Genomic DNA, 24,872 nt, shown 5'->3' with positions numbered 1-24,872 from the left:
CGGTCTCCTTTGATGGGCATGTGCTGCTTCGTTCTTGAGTTGTACCCGACTTATATACCACATGGATTCATTGCAGCGGTGGAACATGGCGCCCTCTGAACCACGGCATTCGTTTGAAAGAAGTGCGAGTCTAGTTCAGGAAAGCTGCACCTGCTCCATGGTTAGTGCTGAAATAGTGCAGCTGCAGCCGCCATGGAAGCAGATGATGGTTTGCGGGTTGTGATAAACGGCGGAGACTCAAGTAACTTTCACTCGTCGACAAGCTAGAACGCTGCTCGAGTTCTCCAAAGAAACGGATCGAGGCTGGTTCATGGCAACATGTTATTGTGATAAGCTGTTTGCACATTTCTTCATGAGATACGAGAGGTTGGCTGCCGCTGGTGTAGGCTGTAAACAGCTGGCTGCAATTCATTGGCATCGCAAAGGCTAGCGACGACCAGGCCTGCACTCGACCATCCGTTTTGGAAGCAGACAGTGCCAAACTGCGCTCAAAGTGCCGGAACTAGCGGTACACACCCGCCGCACCGCCGCTGCCGCAGAACTTTGCCGAACTGGTGCATTGAGTGCAGGCGAATCGAGCGCTCTCCAACTTCCCCTCCACAGCGCTAGTCGGAACAACGAACAACCGGCAGCACGAAGCGAAAGCCTGTCTCTTCCCTTTCCTGTCGCTTTAGCAATGCCTGTCCTCGAAAAATAATACGACGCCCAGAATGCGTTTCATAGCGTCAGGTGAAAAAAATTGGCAGTGGCTTAGCTCTGCTATGCCTGGATATACGTAGCGTAAAGTACTCCGGTGTTTCGGCCGCACGTTTCGCCTTGGCTGCTCGACGGCGAACTGCCAGGCGACAACCTCGGGATCGGAAGAATTTACATTTTCCAGTCTTCTGCGCCGTTTGGCAGCGGCTCGACTCTCCTTAGCTTACCAGAGCTTACATGTTGAGCGCGACCATCATTTCTCCGCACACCCTCCTCGCGCATGCGCAGTAGCGCGCGGCGCAACTGTCGTAAACACGAGGTCACGCGTCGGAGAGGAGCGCACGCCGGCGGCGCCGGCAGCGAGGAGCTCGCACCGGCTGTGGCGAGGAGGCGACGCACCTGCGGACCTGCGCCTCTCGTGACGTCACGCGGTTCTCACACATGCGCATAACAGGCGGCGCACACTCGCGCAAAACTCGGCTCTGACCCGCGTAGTGTGGCTTTACTAGCTTTACGCTACAAAACAATCCAGCAAAGCAATATGGCGGAAATCTGCTTGGAAGTTCGACACACACTACATAGGGCAAAATCGAAGGAAACGTGCAAACATCGTAGAGGTATCGTTCCCTCTCGTGAACACCTCCTGACTGTAAATGTTTAGCAGCGCCACACTCGTTATTTTTTTTAACTGTGATTATTTAGTACACGTGCATGTGTGTAGATGGCGCTACTTACTACAGTTATCTACATTTATCGAATGTCGCTGCGTTATTGCTATTATTGTTTGTATTCTGTGGACTTTGTTCTTGGCAATGGTTACAAGTTGATTAAAAGGTGGCGGTCCCACTCTGACGGTGAGCGGGAACCATTTTTGGCGATATTTGTACGTCGACTGTACCTCGCTCGTTCGCTTCATAAATATGGTTCAGATATCTCTGAAAAGCTAGTTTTCTCTGCTTTCAAAAGATGCATTTGGTTTAACGGTAGCTGCAGATTTGTTTCAACTGTAAAAGAAAACGCAAAGATGAAAACTGGCAGTTTGGCTCAACTTGTCTCAGGAAATGCAAAATTGTGAAAAACCTCTTGAACCTAGAGAAATATCTTTCGAGCTACTTTGAGATATGATGCTAATGCGCATATTTAAGCATGTAGAAGTACGTGTATAGATTAGTTTATTAGCCACGCTTGTTTGAATAGCATAGAAAACCGAACAATTTAATCTGCAATAACTTTTGGGATATGCATTGCATTGCGGCGACTTTTTGTACAGTTTGAGATCGTCTAATCCCTCATCCATTCTGAAAATTTCATGCATTTGCCTTGTTTAGTTTAAAAGTTATTCCTGATCAAAGTTAGCGTTTTTTCGAAATAGTTAAAAACGGAATGCAATACTGTTCAGGTAACCAGCACGTGGAAGTTCTGAGATTTTGCGTGAAGAAACTTAATACTTCGCTCTACGCGGCTAAGCATCGCCTTTACTCTACGGCTTTTGCGGAATGCGCAATGTCTAGTTGATTTTAGCTACCTTTTTTGTTCTCCTTATGAAGGGCACAAGCTCTTGAAATGTTCCGCGGCTTCTTTTTTTCTGGCAAATATACTCTTAAAATGTCGGTCTCTCATTCTTTTAATCAACTTGTAACAATTGCCAACAACAAAGTCCACAGAATACAAACAATAATAGCAATAACGCAGCGACATGCGATAAATGTAGTAAGTAGCGCCATCTACACACATGCACGTGTACTAAATAATCACACTTCAAAAAAATAACGAGTGTGGCGCTGCTAAACACTTACAATCAGGAGGTGTTCACGAGAGGGAACGATATCTCTACGATGTTTGCACGTTTCCCTCGATTTTGCCCTATGTAGTGTGTGTCGAACTTCCAAGCAGATTTTCGCCATATTGCTTTACTGGATTATTTTGTAGCATAAAGCTAGTAAAGCCACACTACGCGGGTCAGAGCCGAGTTTTGCGCGAGTGTGCTGCCGCCTGTAATGCGCATGCGCGAGAACCGCGTGACGTCACGAGTGGAGCAGGTCCGCAGGTGCGTCCCCTCCTCGCCACTGCCGGTGCGAGCTGCGCTCCCACAAGCGTTTGCGGGTAGGCAGGCTGGAAACGCTGATTGGTCAAAAAAATATGACGTCATACGCGTGACGTCATAGGTCACGTGATATTTAATGACGTCATGTCCGGTTGGGGACAGGCATGTTTTCCCTAGATTTTCCCCCGCCACCGCTCGTCAGCGGACGGGGCTGCTCGCGAGGAGCCGAGAGGCGAGGAGGCAGCGTGCACTGCAGCGTTGCCTCCTCGGCGTGTCCCCGTCATGTCTTTCGACCCGCCGCGGTGGCTCAGTGGCTATGGCGCTCGGCCGCTGATCCGAAAGACGCGGGTTCGATCCCGGTCGGAGTGGTCGAATTTCGATGGAGGCTAAATTCTAGAGTCCCGTGTACTGTGCGATGTCAGTGCACGTTAAAGAACCCCAGGTGGTCGAAATTTCCGAACCCCTTTCAGTACGGCGTCCCTCATAGCCTGACTCGTTTTGCGACGTTAAAACCCCAATAAACCATAAACCCATGTTCTTCAGTGCGCGCGCGAGATTAAAAAGCGCACCTGTCGCGCTGCGCTGTCACACTGCATGCCTGCTTCCGTGCATTTCTTGCGGACTCCTTTCAGTCATACTTAGCTATACTTTGACCAAAAGGCTTCTTAAACAGTTATTTCAAGTTTTATTGCTATGTATAAAGAATATGTTTGTAGCAGGTGCGTGAGCCCGAACAAAAGAAAACTGTTTTTATTCCCCTTCAGTATTCCTGCTTATCGAGACTTGAGTATTTATATGTTGCAGTACATCTTTTTTCAGGCATCACAACTGATGTTTCGATGTGTTTGGTACATATTCATCTTCAGACATGAAATGTCTGAAGATGAATTCCTCTAGCTGTTGCACAGAAGTCTGTAATTGACTTCATTGTAGCTTCATACTTGCACCATTTAAACTCTGCACATAGCTCTTTTTTCACAAAAGGAAATGTGATTAGGTTTCTGAATACAGCTGTGCACGGGCCGCAATTTCGAACCCGCGCCCGGCCCGGGACTTAACCTACCGACAGGAAGCCCGGCCCGACACTGAAGGACCCTGAGCACGCTCGTGCTCGGCCCGACCTGCAAAGCGGCGACGACACAAAAAGAGAATTTCAGGAAAATGAGTTTATTTCAATGACATTCAAATTTTGACCTCGCATTCCAGATCACAGTTTGGGATTATACACAAGACACAACGCATAAAGGTATAGATTTATCACTCTAAATATGCAAGTTGTTCATTGATGATGGCTTGATCGAAACAAGAGCGGCGCTCTTTCATTACGAATCCTGCGGCGCTGAAATTTTTCTCGCTGCTTGAATTGGTGGCCGCAACGGCTAATACTTCCATAGCAAGAGAAACGCTTGAAGTATGAAGGGGAATGACAGACGTGGTGTCGTAAGCCATGGATGGCGTGCCACAACAGGAAGACTTTTTGACTTGTTAGAGGATAAGCGAGCAAATAAGCGACAGGGCGGCGCTATACTGCGAATGCCGATGTGGCCGCGACGTCCCTGCTTGTACTATTCACGGGAAGGCACGGTGCTGTGTTCACTTTGCTGACAAGCGATTACGGCGCCAGTGACATTCTTCTAATGCCTTTCATGTGGTGCCCCCCCCCCCTCCTTCGCTCTCGCCCGCGACTATTGTCCGTCTCCCCGGCCGGAACCTGCCGGGTAGGCGGACAAGAGAGAAGGCTGCCGGCTCTGCGGTGCGCTGCGAGTGGCGAGTGGAAGAATTTAACCTTTTCCCGATGTGCTGCTGCAGCGCTACTCCGTGACCCCGCGACCTCGCGTGCGCCGTACGCAGCCCTGCCTCCGCTTCCCAGAACCATCCTTTCTTCTTACAAGGCGCCCAAAACTGGTTGCTTTGCCCCAACGTTGGTACTTGCTAGAACGAAAAATGCGTTTCTAGCCCCAGCTAGCTTTTTTTTTTAGCGTTTGTACTATCCTCCCGTCCTTGTACATGCCCTCCTGGATGGTCTAGACACAAATCACTTCCTGCTGTGCATGCAAGACGCCCAGCGCACCACAGCCATATTCGCACTTCCACATATATGATACATGCTTTGCCCAACTTAGAGCCTTGGGCGTTTGGTTGTGAGTAACACCGTATGGCGCGTAATGCATTCCCATCAGTCAGAATTAAAATATGAGAAAATTCATCGCAAGATATATTTCCTTGTATTCTCCAAGTAAATTACTTCTATACTAACTCCTCCCTTCTGAAGTGACCAAAAGATAAAACAACTCAGCGTGTAAAAAAGGTGAATGCAAAAATACACTACTTTTGTGCAAAATTCACAGGAAGTGCACTTAAATTGCCACAAGTGCATGGCCAATTAAGGAAAAAAAACAAGGGCAAAGGACGGAGACGCACAACAGGAACACAGGACGACGCTGTGTTCTGTGTTCCTGTATTCTGTGTTCCGAGTTCTGTGTCCCCGTCTTTTGCGCTGGTTTTCTTTCTACAATCGTGAACCAATTAACTCGCCCAGCTCTCCACTCTACTGGACCAATAAGGCATCAAGCTTCACAGTGCATTAGTGTTATATCTTACGCTACATATTTTCGAATTGTTTTTGCTCGGCATACACGTCTTTCATTTGCTTAGGAAGAAAGCAGCGCAGTCAAGAAAGTTACTCCCTCCTGCCAGCGAAAATTAAAAAAATGCGGTTTTTTCAGCGCCAGTATAAAATCTTTGCATGCTGACGGCATGTTGAAATTTTCGTTAATGCACCGTAATAATTATCTCATGAAGCCCCAGCTCTTGTGGCCCAGGACGAAGAGTACGATGATTTATGGCAATATTTGAGGTGCATTTATGAGCCAAGTTCTTATTGCTCTAACGTTCTCCTAAGCAAATAAAACTGAAAATTGTGATAATTTTGATAATGCTTTATGGAGCTAACACTACCAGGACGTGGTAAATAAACAAAAAATAAATTCTTTGATAAAGGCCTGTACGCTGCACTTGTGCTGCTCATTTATTTCATGCTGTCCATTTTCTCAGTGCAGTGTCTTCTTTGATATGCATATTTCTGGCTCATTACATACTTTGCTTCGGTTCACAATTCTTCTTTTAGCTATATTTCATCCACTTTCCTGCCATGATCTCTATTCAAACGTAATTTGTGTAATTTTGCTTTGTCCGGGCTCCTGCAATGTTCTAGTATATATGAATGATGTGAAGACCTGTTTCAAGCTGTTGCACTATAATTCAGTCTAACCTCCTCGATCACGATCACCTAAGCCTTTCCTTATCTGTTGCCATACTTTTTTATGGAAACACTTAAAAACAAAGCACCATGATCTATTTCAGTATTGTTTTATTTGCCGATCTAATTTTTTCGAAGATAACATGGGATACCAACTCCCCTTTAATGTCCCCGTTCTCGTCTCGAAGTCGCGAATTTTTAGATGTGCACTCAGTATTCTCGTTAGTGCATTTGTGCTCACAAGGGACTATAACAGCCAACGCGGCTAATACGCTAGATTTAATCCTGACAAATCGATCTGACATAGTCTCACCTATTACATACCTGCCAGGCATCAGCGACCACTTGCTAATGCACTCTGACATTAATCTAGCCACTCCGAACACTAACAAAAAGAAAAAAATAGTAATACGAGACTACAATGGAGCAAATTTTCAGGCGATAAATAATGAACTATTTTTTTTTATCGATGCTTTCCCATAGCTTTGGTGTCCGCAGCATTCAAACCAACTGGAGCATGTTCACAGCTATAATCACCCAACTCACAGAACAATACACTCCTGAACGCACTGCTACCACCCACTCAATAGCTCCCTAGTGTAATAATCACATTAAACGTTTATCTAACAAAAAGAAAGCCTCTACCGCATCGCAAAGTTCTCGCCAACTAGTGAGCGATCGGACTTCGTATTCAGCGGCTTCCAACATGTATGTTCAGGCGCTCAAAAGCGCTAAAAGCACTTCCACTCACATGTAACCACCAATGTCAAAAATTCTGGCGGGTCATTAATCCTTCCACCGACGATAGTTTTGCGTTATCTGACCCGTTAGGCGACCTCATCCCTTCCGACGTTCGCGTCACGATTCTTAACCGCGTAATCACTGACAACTTTACACCCATATCTGATGTATACATATGCCTACAACTCACCACTTCAACTATGTTTTCATGCCACCTATAACTGTTGCTCCTACTGGTGTGAATAAGCTTATTGATGGACTCAGTGTTCATTCCGCTCCGGGTTATGACTGCGTTACTTAAAAAGCACTGCAGCTTATTCGCCCATTATACTAACCAAACTTTTCCAGCATTGACCAGTCAACGCTGCTACTGAGTGGAAGATCGGAAAGGTGGTTACAGTCTACAAATCCGGCAGCAAAGCATCCCCTATTAATTATCGTCCCATATCCCTTACCAATACTTGACCCAAAATGTTCAAACATATAATATTCACCAACCTTGTTAACTTCCTTTCATTGAACAACTTTTTATGTCAGCGCAACATTGTTTGCGAAAACTTTACTCTTGCGAAACACAGTTAATATAGTTTACACATGCATTGCACTGTATTCTAGACCTATCATCACTAACTGGCTGTATATTTCTGAATTTTTCGAAGGCTTTCGACGATGTATGTCACAACCTTTTGGCTCACAAACTAAAACATCTTAATATTGACTGTAACTTATTGAAATGGATTGAATGTCTACTTAATCGCTCACAATTAGTTATTGCTTACGGACCTCAAGGGCGTCCGCAGAATTTTTTGCAGGGGGGGGCCCCATTGGTTGTTGGCGCCGGAGGGGGGGGGGGGGTATGTTCGTAGCAAAAAGGCACTATTTGCGGAGTAAATTTATTTATTTATATATAAATAAAAATAAGTTAAATACACACATGAAAGAAAAATTACAAACAGCAAATTAAAGCGTGGCTAGGAGAGATACATTGGAGTTTATCAACGAAGAAACAATCAAAATTAATAACAAAATGCAAAAAGATACTGTCACTTCGTGGAGAAGAGTGCTCAGTCTTGCTGCATACGGGTTCTCGACTCACCCGGATTGATGACCAGCACACAGCACAATATGTTCACAAACACGCAACTATAGTCACTCAGTCAGTCTTCCTTGAACAGCAACTGCAGACGCCTCGGATTTTTCTGGGCGTATTGCGTAATTGCACGGGTGATAAATTCATTTCCGTGCTTCATTACACGCTCTCGGTGCACACTCATCACACACATTGATTGGGAAAACGGTTGAACGCGTACGTTGTAAAGAAAAGATGACTCTATATACAACTAAAACTTACTTACAAGATAAATGCACGCTCGCCGCTTCATGCACCTCGCTCCATCTTGCTCGCGCATCCACACAGTCGAGCAACCGCACACACACTGCTCGCCGCTCGTCGTTTTCTCGTCCGCTGTCTCGGTTGTTTTCAGCTTCGTTTACAACCGGCCATTAAAGACACCGAAGCACAAACACAGCGGCGCGCACACGTGCAAGGGCTTACTTCCGCGCGACTTCCGAGGGGAATGGACACTCGCCACTCCGGTCGGAAAATTTGTTTTGTGTGTTTTTATGGGGTTCAGAGCCCCAAAACGACTCGGGCTATGAGGGACGGAGTAGTACAGAGTTCCGGATAATGTCGACCACCTGGGTCTCTTTACCATGCACTGACATTGCAAAGTACATGGGCGCTGTTGTGATTTGAGACCCAGCCAGAGGTGACAGGCGAGCCAGGCAGGCGCCATCGGGCTGCGTTGACCAAAGGCGCTGGTTTTCGGAGAACACGCAAGGAACGCTGGTGTGGGGGGCCTCTGGAGACTGCGTCGCCGTGAACAAAAGCAGCTAATCCCCTTTGCCGAAGATTCTCAAAGCGGCGCTTCTACCGAACTGCGCTCTCCCGTGGATCGGAGGAGACAGCGAGCGGCGGCGCCAACTCATCGCCCGCTTGCCCCTGAGCAGCCCGACAAAGCGGGGTGGACACGGCTGATTTGTCCTTCCCTCCTGAAGAGTTCATCGGTGGCCGGCGTAACGAAGGCGAAAACAAGATGTCCTGTGCACTGTCTGCCTCCGTGTCGCTATCTGTCCAGAGATCAAAGAAACAGACACCCATCTCAAGGCGGCTCGAAACACATGCCCGCCGGTGCCGCTGTATGTCTGCAACAGGTCGCCTTTCAACAGAGCTAACGACCGTGTGGTTTGAAAACGGCGTAAAGACGCGCGCCCGGACGCGGCATTTCGCAGATGTGACCCAAAGCGTGGAAGCGGGGCTGCTTTTACCCTTTTGGCTGAGCGCACCAGCGCCCCTGGCGTGCGGCCATCACTCACGGTTCGAGTGAGCGATTTTCCAGGGGGGTGCAGCCGCCCCCCCTTGCCCCCCCCTCCGGACGCCCATGCTTACGGTTATAACACCTGTTTTACAGAGGTGTCTTCCGGAGTTCCACAAGGTTCAGTTCTTGGACCCTAGCTACTGTTCCTGATCTAACATTAATGATCCCCGCTCTCTTATGGATTCTCATATTCACCTATTCGCTGATGTTTGCGTCATTTTTAGAGAAATAACCAACACTAACAACCTTACATTACTTCAGTCAGTGGCGGTCACAGAGAGTGGTTTTAGGGGGAGCGGACAGACTGCTGTATATAAAAAAAGAAAAAATAGAAACAACGATTTTTCATTTTATTTGCACAAAAATTTTTTTGCGCTTTGTTATTGAAAAATAAATGGCGAAAGGTATAGACGTTATACCATTACTCAATCTTTGAATGTTAACGTTTACGCGAGCAATATTCATTTCGATACCAGGGGAAACGAGTCGACGTCTGAGATAATTGCCACGACATGTCCACTAAGGTCAAAGCACCTGCCCGGACATTTCACCAGTGGGGTTAGCGGCCTTCATTTATCAGTTCTGGGAAGTGGCTTAATTTGTTCTGCCCTCAGTCCCCAAGGCGGCTGGTCGGCGCTCCTTGTCAAGCCAGAAAGGGATGGTCCCCTCGCTGGCGTCGCTGTGTCCCTGGTGGGATAAAGACATGAATGGGTGGCTCCCCCCCCCCTCCCGCCGACGAGGTTGTTGGCCACCGCAACCGCAGGTAAATGGCACCGCCGTCGCCGCCGCGCCGGCGGCATGGCAAGACAACGGTGGCGGGAACTTGATTACTTTTGTATTTTGTAAATAGTGTACAAAGCTCTCCCCTGTCCTTTCTTGCTGTCGCTCCCCTCTATACTTCTCCTTACTATCCTCTCCCTTTCCCTGTCGTCTCCGCAGGCTGCAGCTCGGGTGCTTAAGATATTAGATAGCAATTGCCGCAGCCGGCAACACTCTTTTGCTTCCTTTTTTTTTAATAATAAACCACTACCACCAAGGCAGGAACACGATACCTATCAACGTGTAGAACGTGGAATTGTGTGAAATAAGACAGCCGCTAACAAGGTGAACGTACAAAGCAGGGGACTACTTGACGAGACAGCCACTGACTTCAGTGCGAAGAATGGTGAATGCAGCTATATATGAACAAATGCAAAGTCATGCGTGTATCTAGAAAAACTTCCGTCCCACCTCACTACTACATCGATAACATTTCGTTGGAATCAGCCTCATCATATAAGTGCATCGGCGTCCACATTACTTATTATCTTAACTGGTCTCTTCATACCGAGAACATAATTGAAAATGCTAATCGCATGCTTTGCTACTTACGTCGCAACTTCTTTAACGTTCCTTCCAATTTGAAACTACTGCTTTATCAAACACTAATACGATAAAAACTCGAGCATGCAACACGTGTATGGCACCCTGCTCATGACTTCATTAATGATCTTAAGCTGGTGCAAAATAACTCTGTGCGTTTAATCCTTGTTAACTACAACCGCACAGCTATGAAGTCTAATATCTGCCTCCCATAACTGACATCGCGTAGAAAAGTGTTTCGTATCACCCTGTTCCACAAGCTGTACCATCATCCCGCTCTTCGTGATCACCTCATCCCCCGTACAATTTCTGTATCCCGCCGCATTGATCATGATCACAAAATTGGAAGTATGTCATGCAACAGAAAATGCTGCTCGCAGTCATTCCTGCCGGGAACCTCATGCGACTGGAACCACCTTACCGCAGAAGTTGCCGGCACTGCAAATTACGAGCAGTTCCGCGTAGCACTAGCTAACATTGTATATTCAGGCGCTGTTTAATGTTCATGTAATCAACTGTATTTTTCTCTCAGTTTTCGTATATTTACCATTCCCCCTGTGTAATGCCACTAGCCCGTTGTGCTCTAAGCGGTGCGGGCCGGGCTCTATTATTTTACTTTCCTTTTAGACAAGCCCACCCTAACATCTGTGTAATGCCACTGGACTTGAGGGGTAAATAAATAAATAAACAAACAGAGTAATATGCAAGCCTCTCACACAACATTCACTAATATTTCTTTCTTTCTGTAATAACAATTTGTAGACAGCCTAAAGGCTCATATTTCACTGACGTGAAGGTTCATTTTTCAGTCACAGTTCCATACTGTAGAGCGCAGGATAGCGCTTGTGCTGCATAGTTATTCTTCTGTGTGTGTCATTGTAGGCGCTATTGTTTGTTTTCTCAAGTACTATGCACCGTGTATCCCAAACTGAAGTTCTTCTAAATCTTCTTTGATATTAGCAGTTGCAAATTCAAGCCTTCTGCAGGATTTGAAGGAGGCCCAAGGAGACGAGGACTAATTTTATGCATATGCAAATGTAAACAGCTAATCTATCTGTACTATTGTAACTTGCATTCTCTTTTTTGCTTTATGTGCTGTTCTTATATTTCGTGCCATAATGCTGAATGTCGTGATTTTTGTATGTATTATAGTGTAAATTGATACTGTATGTCTGCTGTCAAAGTGTTTTCTTTTTCTTTACTGTAATGCGCGATTGTAATGTTTATCTCTTATATTGTTTGGTGTACTTTCCATGTTCTTTTAAAGTACCAACTTGTTTTTCCTACGTTCAAAACTGTCATCTAATGGTCCCCTGGGCCTTGTCAAGCTGTGTGCACAGCTTTTAGCCCAGGGTGACCAGCCAGATTTTTCTGGTAAATAAAGTGCATTGACTGATTTATTAATTCATTGATATGCAACTTACAAATGATTGGAAATGAGGGGAACATGTGCACAGGGCGGAAAGCGCGTGGTCTGCCAGGAAACACTGAGGTGGCCCCGAGAAGGGCCTTTAGTAAGGACGACATCCGTTTTGTGCCTCTTCACTAAGCAGCGACGACACGGCGTGCGCAGTCCTCGTTTTGCACGAGCTGTCGAAGCAATCCTTGGTAAAAAAAACACGAGGGGAACAAAGTCGTGCTGTGTATGCAGATGCGATCGCCTCGTGGTTCCATTCACGGCGAACAACCATCCGGCAAGCCTGGCTCTTTCGACGGATTCAGGAAACGACTGAAAAGAACAAAAGTAAGGAGCGAAGAAAGGTGCACTGCTTACAGGTTAGAACACAAAAACAAAGCTAGGCGCTGCACTCGGTTAACCCATTCAACGAGGCGTGGCGTGAGCTTTAAATCCGATTTCGACAAGGCGTGAGAAGTCGCTAAAGAAGCAAAGGCACACTGCACTGAATGAATGATATAGATAGACTAAGCGCAAGTCATAACTTCTCTAAAGCCACACTGCACTCGTTTAACCCTGCAACGAGGCCTAGCGCGGGTTCTGATGTCTGGCGCCGATTTCGACAAAGAGAGGGAACACGGCCGCGAGATTGATGCCCGCAATCTTCCAGGAAGCAAGCGGCCCTGAAAAGGGCCGTTTGGAGCAGCTCTTCAACGTCAACCTACAGCGGCGTGGCGGCGAGCAGTAGGCCCAGCGTCCGCGGCGAACAATGACATCGGCTTCCGAGAAGCATATCCAGGGAACGACGCTGCAAAAAAAAAAAAAAAAATTTCGTTACAAGCACCGCAATTTGGTGAGTCCTCAATGCACGAGAAAACTTGCGACAATGTAGTTCAGTCCTTACCTCAGGGTTGAGAATGCGCACCCCCGACAAGCGCGTCAGCGTAGCTGTCAAACGGCGGTCCTCAAAGCGCGCCTGATGCGGATCCTTGTAGTGCCGCGGCAAAAACTTTAAATACGAGCACGACACTAGCCACGTGCTCCTGGGGAAACGGCGAAAGCCGCAAGCAAAAACTGCACAGAAATTTCAGCTGGCTGTCGCCGCCGAGCGCACCACGCACGAACGCCATAGCTGCACACGCCTCGAAACGAGCGCGCCGAGGATCACGAAACGAATGCGGCATGCCCGCTCACCACGCACGCGCGGCGCGGCGGGTGCACCTAGCGATTCCCCAGGCGCTCTAGGGAGAGGTCGAGAAAGGCGCGCTGACGCCACGTCCGGTTGAGAACGAGGGCAAAGTCAAAAAACGTCACGGAGAAGCGCATCCCATCGACCAATCAGCGTTTCCAGCCTGCCGTCCCGCAAACGCTTCTCGCCGCCGGCGTGCGCTCCTCTCCGACGCGTGACCTCGTGTTTACGACAGTTGCGCCGCGCGCTACTGCGCATGAGCGAGGAGGGTGCGCGGAGAAATGACGGTCGCGCTCAACATGTAAGCTCTGGTAAGCTAAGGAGAGTCGAGCAGCTGCCAAACGGCGCAGAAGACTGGAAAATGTAAATTCTTCCGATTACGAGGTTGTCGCCTGGCAGTTCGCCGTCGAGCAGCCAAGGCGAAACGTGCGGCCGAAACACCGGAGCGCTTTACGCTACGTATATCCAGGCATAGCAGAGCTAAGCCACTGCCAATTTTTTTCACATGACGCTACGAAACGCATTCTGGACGTCGTATTATTTTTCGAGGACAGCTTTGGCATTGCTAAAGCGACAGGAAAGGGAAGAGACAGGCTTTCGCTTCGTGCTGCCGGTTGTTCGTTGTTCCGACTAGCGCTGTGGAGGGGAAGTTGGAGAGCGCTCGATTCGCCTGCACTCAATGCACCAGTTCGGCAAAGTTCTGCGGCAGCGGCGGTGCGGCGGGTGTGTACCGCTAGTTCCGGCACTTTGAGCGCAGTTTGGCACTGTCTGCTTCCAAAACGGATGGTCGAGTGCAGGCCTGGTCGTCGCTAGCCTTTGCGATGCCAATGAATTGCAGCCAGCTGTTCACAGCCTACATCAGCGGCAGCCAACATCTCGTATCTCATGAAGAAATGTGCAAACAGCACATCACAATAACATGTTGCCATGAACCAGCCTCGATCCGTTTCTTCGGAGAACTCGAGCAGCGTTCTAGCTTGTCGACGAGTGAAAGTTACTTGAGTCTCCGCCGTTTATCACAACCCGCAAACCATCATCTGCTTCCATGGCGGCTGCAGCTGCACTATTTCAGCACTAACCATGGAGCAGGTGCAGTTTTCCTGAACTGGACTCGCACTTCTTTCAAACGAATGCCGTGGTTCAGAGGGCGCCATGTTCCTCCGCTGAAATGAATCCATGTGGTATACGAGTCGGGTACAACTCAAGAACGAAGCAGCACATGCCCATCAAAGGAGACCGCCCAGCCAAGCGCGTCGACCGAACAGTTTTCTGTTCGGTCTCCATAGGTGCTCCGCGACAGCACCGGTGGAGACTGAAGCCGCCACGACCGTCTGTTGCCGAATATGGCCCCACCTGTAACATTCAGCGCTTTTGTGCAAAAGACGCTCTCGCGCGGACATATGAGAAAGGTGAGCACCCCAGCCCTCTCCCCCCCTCCCCCTTTAGTGGCCAGTGCAGCTGAGACAATAAACGGGGGCATCACACCTTCGCCTTTCTCCCTGTCTTTTCCCCTGCTCCAGCTCAGGTGCTCCTAGAGACGATGGCAGATGCCGGGGCAGCAAAATATTTTCCTTTCTTTTTGCGTTATTATTCTTTTAGCCTTATCCCGAACAAATGACATCCACCCTCGGCGACACGGGGACAAAGCGCCGACTCCTTCGCTCTCTTTCGCAGGCTTGGCTGCATGCACAGCCACAGAAATCGACGTGATTGGCTGGAGAGCTCCCTCTGAGTTGCGTGTGCCGCTTCGTTCTTTTGTTGTAACCGACTAAAGTGCTGAGAAGTCCCCTTTTCGGGAACTGGCACAAAGGACCGCCCCCTCCCCTTGCTGCGCGCCCCTCCTGCAGGCGGGGTAGACTAGCGCCGCAGGAAAAGGAATTCTCGGAAAATGATTACCAGCACGTTATAAGCGGTGTTTACATGACGGGTTGAGTTGAGGATTTGAGCTGAAAACCGGTTACTGGGTTCATGTAAACTAGTCGGGCCCGGGAGTCGAGGGAGCGAGTCCAGTCAACTCCGCTGCAGGGGGTGGGTTGACTCACTCGACCCCAACAGCAGATAGCACGTAAACCGGTCGGAGTCTGGTTAGTGGAAGGGGAGGTGATAAATGCGAACCTGTTATTCGCTTGCGCCGTAGCGCCTCCGAGGCAGCCGTGCATGCCGCAATCTTCCCGGCTGCCACTGCCCTTTCCCGCTGCGCCGCTCGACGCTTGGTGCCGCTGCTGTTGAACCGGTCGCGGCTCGCTAAAATCGAGTTCACGTAAACATGCAGTCGAGTTGGGCTGACGTTGCTCAACTTGATCTCCTGGCTCGACCCGCCGAAGTCTGGTTCATGTAAACGAGGCTATAGTTGCCTGACAATAGACGGTGCGAAAATAGCAGCTGTTCCTTCAGTTTCGAGGTACGCGCGCGTGGACACGCACGCGTACACACACACATACGCGGGCGCACTTTTTCAATCTTTGATCCAACCAAATCGAGGCAAATCGACGCAAGGCAAGAAAGATATACATTTCAGCACGCGATGGAAAATTCTGGAGGGAATAAGCAACCTAATGATGCAATCTGTATGCAAGAAAGACGTACGTCTAAAATGAATAAGGGCACGCAGTTGAGGGTCCAAACGAGAGAGGGGAGGGGGTCGCCCTAAGTGCCTACAGAACTATCGCTTTGTAGCCGACCCCCTTTTTTTTTCGCAGCGTTCCTGCGCCCCCCCCCCGCCCCCCCCCCGTTTTTCGTACAATGTCTATAAAAAAGTCTCGAGTCCGCCTTGTGAATGGTATGCATCTAGCTGTATACTGCATTTTTGTGAACCTTGGCAATATTCCGTCTAAGTTGATCGCAATTGGTTGCAAGGTGCCGCCGCATGTACGACGAATATTTGCTTCTGAGGTAAACACATTCCGACACCCTGCGGTGCTAACCTCTCAATAGCAATTTCCACGTCTCTTGCGCAATGTCGATTCATCTCAAAGGTAAACAGAAATTGACAATTGCCCACTTCTATCTGCCTTTTTCTTTACCAACCATAGTTTATAAGGTTGGACAGGCATCCGCTGAGCGTTGACTAAATTGTATAGCTGTCTTTGTTATAGTTTTCTTATCATAGATGAAATACCATTTGATAAAAAAATATTTTTTTCAGCGCTAGAGTTTGCAGGTTACACTCTAGACCAGTGATTGCACGCGCAAAAGACGAGAGCAGAAGGAAGGACAGAAGAAAGGCACCGATTTCAACTATAAGGTTCATTGGAAAAAAAACAAAACAAAAACACTAGAAATATATACATGAGACATAAACATAAATAATTTGCTTTATATCACACCTTCCCTATTTTTGGCGTCCGCTTTCTCTTTTCGCTTACTTAGTAATTTGCGCTGTGCAATTATGTCAACAATTATCACTAACTCTCCCAAGTTTCCACTGTATCGACGTTGTGCCTTTTGCGATGCGGGCTGGGCAGCATTATTTTTTTTTCTTTTTCTTTGCTCTCACTAATGTATGTCACGACACTGAAAACAGTAAAGTCTGTAGTCGGGTAAAACTCAAGAACGAAACGGCACATTCCCTCAAAGGAGGCCCTCCAGATATTAACATCGACGGTACAGCTTTCTGTGGCTGCTCGGGCAAGGCTAAACAAGAGAGGGAAGGAAACGGTCCTCTGTTCCCGTTTGGACAAAGACGGTACCCTCTTTGCCCCGGCTCTCCAACTTTTTCCCTTCACCCTTCCGGAACCATAGACCGAATAAAGGAAGCCCCACTCTCTTTGGCTTTGGCAAGGGACAGGCAGAGAAAGAAGCATGCGGAACCACCCCAGCCAACACCTCCCCCCCAGGCACGACGGGGACTAGCAGCCGGGTTTTCCATGGTTCGTTTGTAATCCTCTGAAGGCAGGTGCAGCAGCAAAAGAAAAGCCTTCACGCAGCACGGGTCAAGAAAGGACCGGTCACGTATCTCAACATCTCAACCAAAACCAGTCTCGGGTCGCTGGGGGCAAGACGGGTCGACACTTTCTCAGTGATGGATCAGTGTCGTAGCCTGGTGGCAGAATATGAACTACTTGCAAGATGGCGGCAGTGGAACCGCCACCTTAATCGCTTAGCTACGATTAAACGAGATGCCGCATATGAAGAGCTTCGATGCTTGCTTGATTTGCTTTATTGTGTTTTGCTTGCTTGCTTGTAGACGTCGAACCGAGTATAACATCACTAACCAAGCCTTGCTGAGCACGCCTCAGGTGGTCTGGCCATCACCTAAGCTGAGGAGAGCGACATATGCTTGAGCCTCAGTAAGGTTTCTTCAGGGGCTAAGTAAGCATGTTTCTTCGGAATGGTGACACGCCTCTCATGCGCAAGAAAATCGAAGGAACTGTGTCATGGTTCAGCCGCGCCTTTTCGAGAGAAATCTCCAGAGATCACATTAGGGACAATTCCTGCATGTAGCCGAACTTACGAAAGTGCTTCGAGCAGAGTACGCTTGCTTTGGTCGGCTTGAATTCTTCGTCACAGCAGCGAGCATTGCGCTGCGGGCTTATGGTGGAAAACAGTGGAAGACGACACAGTCGCGGCCTTGGTTGTTCGTGGACACGTACGCAGAGTAGTACCTCGTTTTGAACATCGGCTGACACGCTTTGCACGTCACAATGCACGCAGTACGAGGAACAACGCCTGCAGCACGAGAAACAACGCAAGCTGAAAGCTCGCTCGGGTGCGCCGAAGTATCCCCGGCTCCTCAACGTGACGTCACGTTGGCCGACATGGACTAGGTTTCCCTCTCCACTGTTCTCCTCTCCTGCGCTCGCGCGGGACGTGGGAGATTTAAACATCGCGCTTTCAATTGGTGATTGCGGCACTGTTTTAGTCAAAATCGAAAAAATAATTTCACAGGCGTGATCATCAATGACACTACTTCAAAACCCTAAAAAATTGGCTGCTTCGAAAACCGCCTCAGTTTAAAGAAATATAGGACGACGCAGACAAGCATTATCTTAGCGCTCGCCTGCGTTGCCCTGCCCGTCTCTATTTCTTTCACTATCACAGAAATCTTAAAATTGGAAAGGCAATTAAAAACGAACTAATTAAGATACGTTGATTAAACTTCGCACTACTACTATACTTTTCTCCCCAAATGGTAAAAATATTGATGCTGTGCGCCCCGATAAGCGGCAGATATTTGTGCCCAAAATAACTAAATTTTGATAGATTTAAAAGGCCGCCGATCACATAAAATTCAACGAACGCACATTTCAAAATGGGAAGTAATAGATTAATGTCTATTTTACATGTAGTCCAAATGAAACTGTCCTAATTTATGTAGTTTCTTCAGAAAAGTTCTCTGAAGTAGGTCATGTTGAAGAAACTATCGAATTGGTCATCTGCAATACCACCTCTTGCGCAGTTAATGCAGTTACATTGCAGCGGTGTGCATCAATTGACAGTGAACATTGAGCTTCCAGACGATGCCTACACTGCGCTCTTTGAACAAGAACAACGCGCACAATGCTCGTGCGAACAATGCCTAAAAGGCAGCATTCGTGCTGCCAAAGTGGCAGCCCCGCTTGCGGCACTGTAGGTGAGGCCTTGCGAAAAGAAAAAAAGAAAGAGAAGTGCCTGTATTTAAAAGTGGTCTGAACAGCTTTCTTCTAAAGAATCTCATTTGCGTACTGACATTTATCGCTGCGAAATTAGTTTGTTGATCGTGTTGTTCGGAGATTAATGAAACGAGGCTGTCGAAGTATGTGGACAATTGCTGTAGCAATGCTATGTATAGATGGTTTTGACAAGTTGCGGAACTCAGACAATTAATTTAAGGAATAATTGTGCCAGTATACGAATGAGTATGGAGTCACAAAAGAAACTCTAGCCTCCAAGGGCGCGGACACATGGTTGGGCGGTCAAGCAAAGGCTTCGAGGCACGCGGGCGGAGCGGCCGCCTGCGTGGGAAGCGCCTCGACACTTTTGCTGTGGGGCCGCGTTGCAGACCTGGGCATGTTTTTTGCATTCACTAAGATGTGTTTTTTTAAATCATTTGCGAGCTGGGATATGACGACTATTCGGTTTATTCTCGTTAGTAAGATGTATCAAACATTGGTAGTACACGCAGCACCCTTTGATCATTTCTGCCGGTATTCTAACAGGCTAAAAACTCCGCTACAACGTGACGGTAAATTGCACATGACAGGCTTTTGAACAGTACTAGTAAGAGAACTCGGAACCTAAACTTTTTTGGTACGCCACCAAATCAGAAAACCATGATCCACGTTGTCAAGGAAAATACATCTGCAGAGGTTAACTGCAGGAAACGTTTATTTAAAGTATGCGCGCAATTTCAGTAGCATGTGCGCTTTATTGCACTTATCCCCACGTAATATTTCGCGACCGCTTGAATACATAGCATATAGATCCCGCTTTTCTTTGCCACCGCACATCCAAATTTAAGAAAGTTTTCTGCAAACTGAGAACTGCTCGCGAGCGATACTCTGTTCTGCCCTTCTGCAACTCCGTCATTGCATTTTGAGTGAATCGTTCCAACAGAGCGCATTGTTTACATTTTGTCGAAAAAATAATCCGGCTGCAAAACGAAAACGCTCTTTTTCTGCAACCTAAACATGCAGCTACAGTTGGCCTTACAGGTACGCTGTTACCTGGTTATGTTTATGATGCATGTTCACAGAAAGGAAATGAGGCTCCGCTATAGTTATATCGTAGCACAAGCCACGGAGTTTAGCGAAAGATGAAAACATACAGAATAACTCAACTGGTGCTTGGCAATAGTCCGAATCTCTTTTGCATAAATATATAATAGGAATACTTTTCTCTCCTTCTATGGAGAATCATGCAATGCCTTATATGAATATACATGCTTTTCAAATTTCTTTAATGCATATTTGGCGAACCTCTCCCGGCACGTACTGCAGTTCCTGATGTTTGTAATAATCTATCCGGATATGTGTGCCAGCACATCTAATCTCAATGTATGTGTTAAGAAATTCCTCGGTTATATTATTCTGCGCTATCGATGCAATATACCGCATCATAAAATTCGTACATACATGACACATGACTTGAAGAGTTTGCACAAAACTTGCGAGTGTTGAGTCTGCACTATTTGCAGCTCACCTTTACCACTCCCCATTGCGGTCTGAGCCATTGCTATCAATTTGCCTACAATCAGTACGTGCTATAAGGGATCAGCAGTGTTTTTTCGTACGTGGGCCAGGCGTTTGTGTCGTCGGTGCAAAAAAGCATTTGCCGCCCACGCACGCCATACTCGGGAAAGAAATGGTCTTTGTCTTGCAGTGGCCATAGTCAGGCTAATGATGATGGCATTGATGTTGTTGTTACCATTCTGACAAAATAGAGCCATATCTATAGCTTGCTAATCTGGCATGCTTCCTAAAGTTGTATCTTGAGAAATATTTTCCTCTAGGCCGGAACTAAAATAAGGTTCTGCACGTTGACCCATTTAGTATGTTTAGAAGGACCAGAAATCACAACAGGTTGGTGAGCATTTTCAGATCTTTGGTGCAAAATTGGTGATAAGCAGCGCCAGTGTTTTCTAATCCCATGATGTGAAGCCAACTCTGCTGCCTAAATTCAGCTGGTCATGTGGGGCCTGGCCACATGCATTCCTTGGTGTGCCTATGAAGCGTGCTGTAGATCACTGAAGAGGCAGAATACAGCAGCCGCTACGTTGACTTCACGCACATGCAGCCAAGGACAACAAGATGGCATTCCACTTCCGCAGCTACCTGATGGGCCTGTCTGTGTTGAGGGAGCGTACGGAGTCTCCTGATGTGCTCTCCTGCCTGCATCTCTGCAAGGAGTGGCTTGACATTCCCCCTGCAGATTCACAGGCTGCAGGAATGGCAAGTGGCAGATAGTTACTGTATGTGGTCTCTTTATTCCTGTCAGCACCATGAATTCTACCAGTAAATAGAGTTGGTTTCCATGGCCTGCGGCAGAGGGTGTGTGCTATGCTCAGTGATCCGGCTTCATGGCAGATGTCTTCCTTGCTGTGTATCGGGGACTGAGATCTGGATGTCGTTGAAGAAGGTATTGTCACATAGTTTGGCTTGCATACATCGAAAGGCCCAGCTGCTTTATTCTAGTGCCATACAAAGAAGGTGCTCATGTAACAGTGAGATTTTCATGAAAGTGTATGCCTTGCTAGGAGCTTGGCCTTTTCTGCTTTCTTGAATAAGATAAGGTGGAACAGGGCTGATTTCACATCCCCAGCACTTACTGTGCCAGTCCTTGCAGATCCAATGTCAGGATCTTGGATTGCTGTTTGTGCAACCGAAACAAGCTCCATTAAAGGCCACTGGCAGCCACACGAACACAGACTGATTGGACACTGGCACTGTTTTGTTTTGGAGGCAGCTATTCACAGCATCTGCTGCTCAGTGTGGTCAACTGCACAGCGAAATTTGAAGTATTCTGACTCCTGGGATTGTCACTCTTTGTGCATTAAAGAAAGTTCTGCCTGTTGGTTTGTGCTGGTATTTTTTGCAATGCCTTCGGAATGCATCGTTCATTTGAGGCTTGGAAGAGCAGACTAGCTGTGAGAGCGGTGATTGCACGGTACTGTTATGGCAAGTGAAGTTCTCATTAGCACCAGACAACATTAAGCTGCCAACTATAGGCATTCCATGCTTTTGCATATGCTATTAGCAACAAGAATGGCAATTTTTACCTTGTGATTGCATGTTTCTGGCCACTCTTTTCATGGTGTTCTTGCAGGAAGTGACCTCTGATTCCGAGCAGCAAAGTCACAGTGGCAGCTCGGGACCAGGACACCCTCGAAGATCTCGTGTTCCGTGTGGCCTATGTCAATTTGCGCGACTTCCCCACATCTGGTCATCGTACTGTTTCTGTGGCCACTACTGTCATGTAAGTATTGTGTCGATATCGAAATTGTGTGTCAAATAGGTACGCAGGGGAAGTCTGCAGGTATTCAGGGATAATCCATGGATATCCGGAATCGGTGCCTTCTTGATGTCCAGTGTGTGCATGTGGAATGTGGGTTTTTGGGAACACTGGATGTTTTTTGTGAAGCCAGAATTTTGCAGTTGGTGCATGTAGTTTGAAAATATAGTGGATCCTTTCGATCAAACTACATAAGTAGATGTTCACTGTGCTGTTCTTTTTGAGTTCAGCCAGTATGGGGCCAGAAACATATTTCAAATGTTTCTCATTGGCTGACATGCCATATAGAGCTCACCCAGCAGAAGGGCTCATGGGCCTGCAAACAGTCCAAAGGTGGCAGTAGATAACTTGCACATTGCAGCTGGTTTTAGCTCGCAAGCTGTCCTTAGTCCAGGTAAAGTGTTGCAGTTAATCAAGTTAATGAGAACTTCTCTTGAACAGCAGCTAGGTCATTGTGGACTAAGACAGCACATCAGAGGCCCTAAATGGAGCCTAGTCATTGCATGTTAAATGAACATTGTTATTCTGTACTGAAATGAAGGCATTTCGAATTTCATACGCTCCTTGAGTGCTGTTAATTTCATTCTTTGGTGTTTTCGCTATGGATTGAATATTAGCACCGGGAGAGAGGAAGATAAACGCGTGATAATTCTCTAACTATGGCAGCAGTGCTGTACAGCCACTGCCTTTTCTGCATTTAGCATTCTCCATTCTGGACCACAGAGGAGAGAAAATGGCAAAAAGACTAATTGTCACTTTCAGCTACGTCACAACTGAAGTGGCTCATTCCAACACATAGTAATGGGGTTCTAAAATACATTGAGCCAGCTTCACAGTATTGTCAAATGCCCAAGTAAGGGTGAAGTACCTAACTTTTGATGCAGAAAATGCAGACTTGGTCATGAGTTTTGTAACATAAATGGTGTTGACGCTGTTTCGGTGACTACAGCACACACAGTTGTCAAGTGCAGTCAAACACATTCAGCACTTTGTCTTCCTCTGACTGCTGGCCAGCAATGCTATTTCCTGATTAATGCATTGTGGCAAAGCCAGCTTAATGAATTTTGAAAGGGGTCTTTTCTAGAGCACATGCTGTATATATCTGCTTGTCTGTTTTGCGGTCAATACTGTAGTGAGGTGCAGTGCCGGAAGGGTGAGCTCCGTGACACAAATCATGCACTTGCATGCACCCCACACACACCTCTTTTTGTGTTAATTCCTCTCATGTAATGCTGCACACTTTGTGCATTGTGTGGACCGCTGGGAGTAAGCTTTTCCTTCAGGGTAGCCTTGTTGCGTTCCATGAGATTATTGGCATGTTTCTCTGACGTGTTCTGTCTGTTTGAAGTGCTGACTCTTCTCATGGCATTGGTTCTAATTTTTTTTATCATGATTCCCCCCCCCCCCCCCGGTGGAGCAATGGAGAAGCACAGAAGGTTCCAACTGTGGAGTCATGGGTAACCATCTTGGATGCTGAACTGCCAAGCATCACCATTAATGGCACACCCAACCTGGCACACGAGTACGAGCCTTTCAAGCAGGGCATCGAGTCGTTTGCCTCAGTCTTTCAACAGCTAATCTTCCAACAGCTCTCTGATTTGCATCTAATCTCGACTTAACTTCTCCCCTTAAGCACAGATTCACATTTCCGAAAGGAAGACTCGGCGCCATTATTCCTTTCTAAATGCATACCTCTTAGTACTATATTTGTTTTACATCCATAATGCTCCATGTTTCATTATCTCAGTATCTCTTAAGCCTTTAGCCTTAAGAGACTGCTCGGGCTTTTCTGTGCATATCTGTCCTTTGTTTATCTGTATCCCAATATATTTGTGTCTGGATGCTAATTGTACTTTATGGCCTTGTCTTAACCCAGTCAAAAAAAAACCACTGGGTTCCAATTCTAAATTGCCAGTTGGAACCAACTGAATATTTCAAAATGTGTTTTCAACACCATTGGAGAATACCAATTGGAAAAAACTATTTGGACCACTTGAATTGGCCGACACCAAATGGTCAGCTCCAATTGGGCAGGCACAAAGGGGTCCACCCCAATTGAAAGACCTCATTTGGTCTGATCCAGTAGACATTTCTCGGCTAGTTTGATTCGAATCGTATTGAACTAAGTGGATTTTGTCCTAGGAGCTTAAGACGCTGTGCGTTTACTGCTAACATTTTAACATGGGAATTGAAATTGTGACAATTCCAATCCTTTAGGGAACTGAAGACAAACAAGTCTGCAATATCACATAGAAGGAACACAGACACAGTCAATATATATCCATAAAGCATACTTTTGCGCACACTTATATACCCCATTCATGAGGCACTGCTCCTGGAGCCAGTGGCGCTTGTCCATTGAGCAAAGTTATTTCATTGATTAATGCCCACAGTGACAGTTCAAATGATTAAATTAATGCAGTTGATAAAGCAGCTCAAATCTTTTTACTAAGACCTCATAACTTCCCCGTTTTGTGTTCATAGAGAGCAATATTCTGATCACAATCAAGGAAATCGTTGGTTTCCGATTGGTTTTTTCCAACTGGAAATTTTCCAGCCGTGCATCTTCAACCAATTGGAGCACCCAGTTAGACCTTCCTGCTCGGCTCACTAACAGTATGCTATGGACTGTTCATTTAGAGCAAGGCACTAACTCTATTACCTGGCTAGTGGACTAGCCACATGGTAATTGAGGAATCAACTCTGCCTTTGGACAATTTGACCATTAGTTTGGAACACAGCTGGGGGACAAACTGGGCAGTCTAGGCGAAAGTGATGAAACCAATGGAGTCCTGGGGACCAGTTGGATAATTCACCTGAAATGGCAGAGCAAACTGAAAGCTGAGAGACCAAAGTGGTCTGGTCAGTTGGAATCAGGG

At 47.0% G+C, this 24,872-nt stretch overlaps 1 pseudogene; it reads left to right on the top strand.

Annotated features, from left to right (window-relative positions):
• Nucleotides 1-24,872, top strand: part of LOC149355015 (calsyntenin-1-like) — a 489,555-nt pseudogene that overhangs the window by 380,512 nt on the left and 84,171 nt on the right.

The sequence above is a fragment of the Amblyomma mixtum genome, chromosome 3, assembly GCF_055824585.1.
Source record: "Amblyomma mixtum isolate Tamu chromosome 3, ASM5582458v1, whole genome shotgun sequence".
NCBI lineage: Eukaryota > Metazoa > Arthropoda > Arachnida > Ixodida > Ixodidae > Amblyomma > Amblyomma mixtum.
This window is presented reverse-complemented; position numbering and strand designations above follow the sequence as displayed.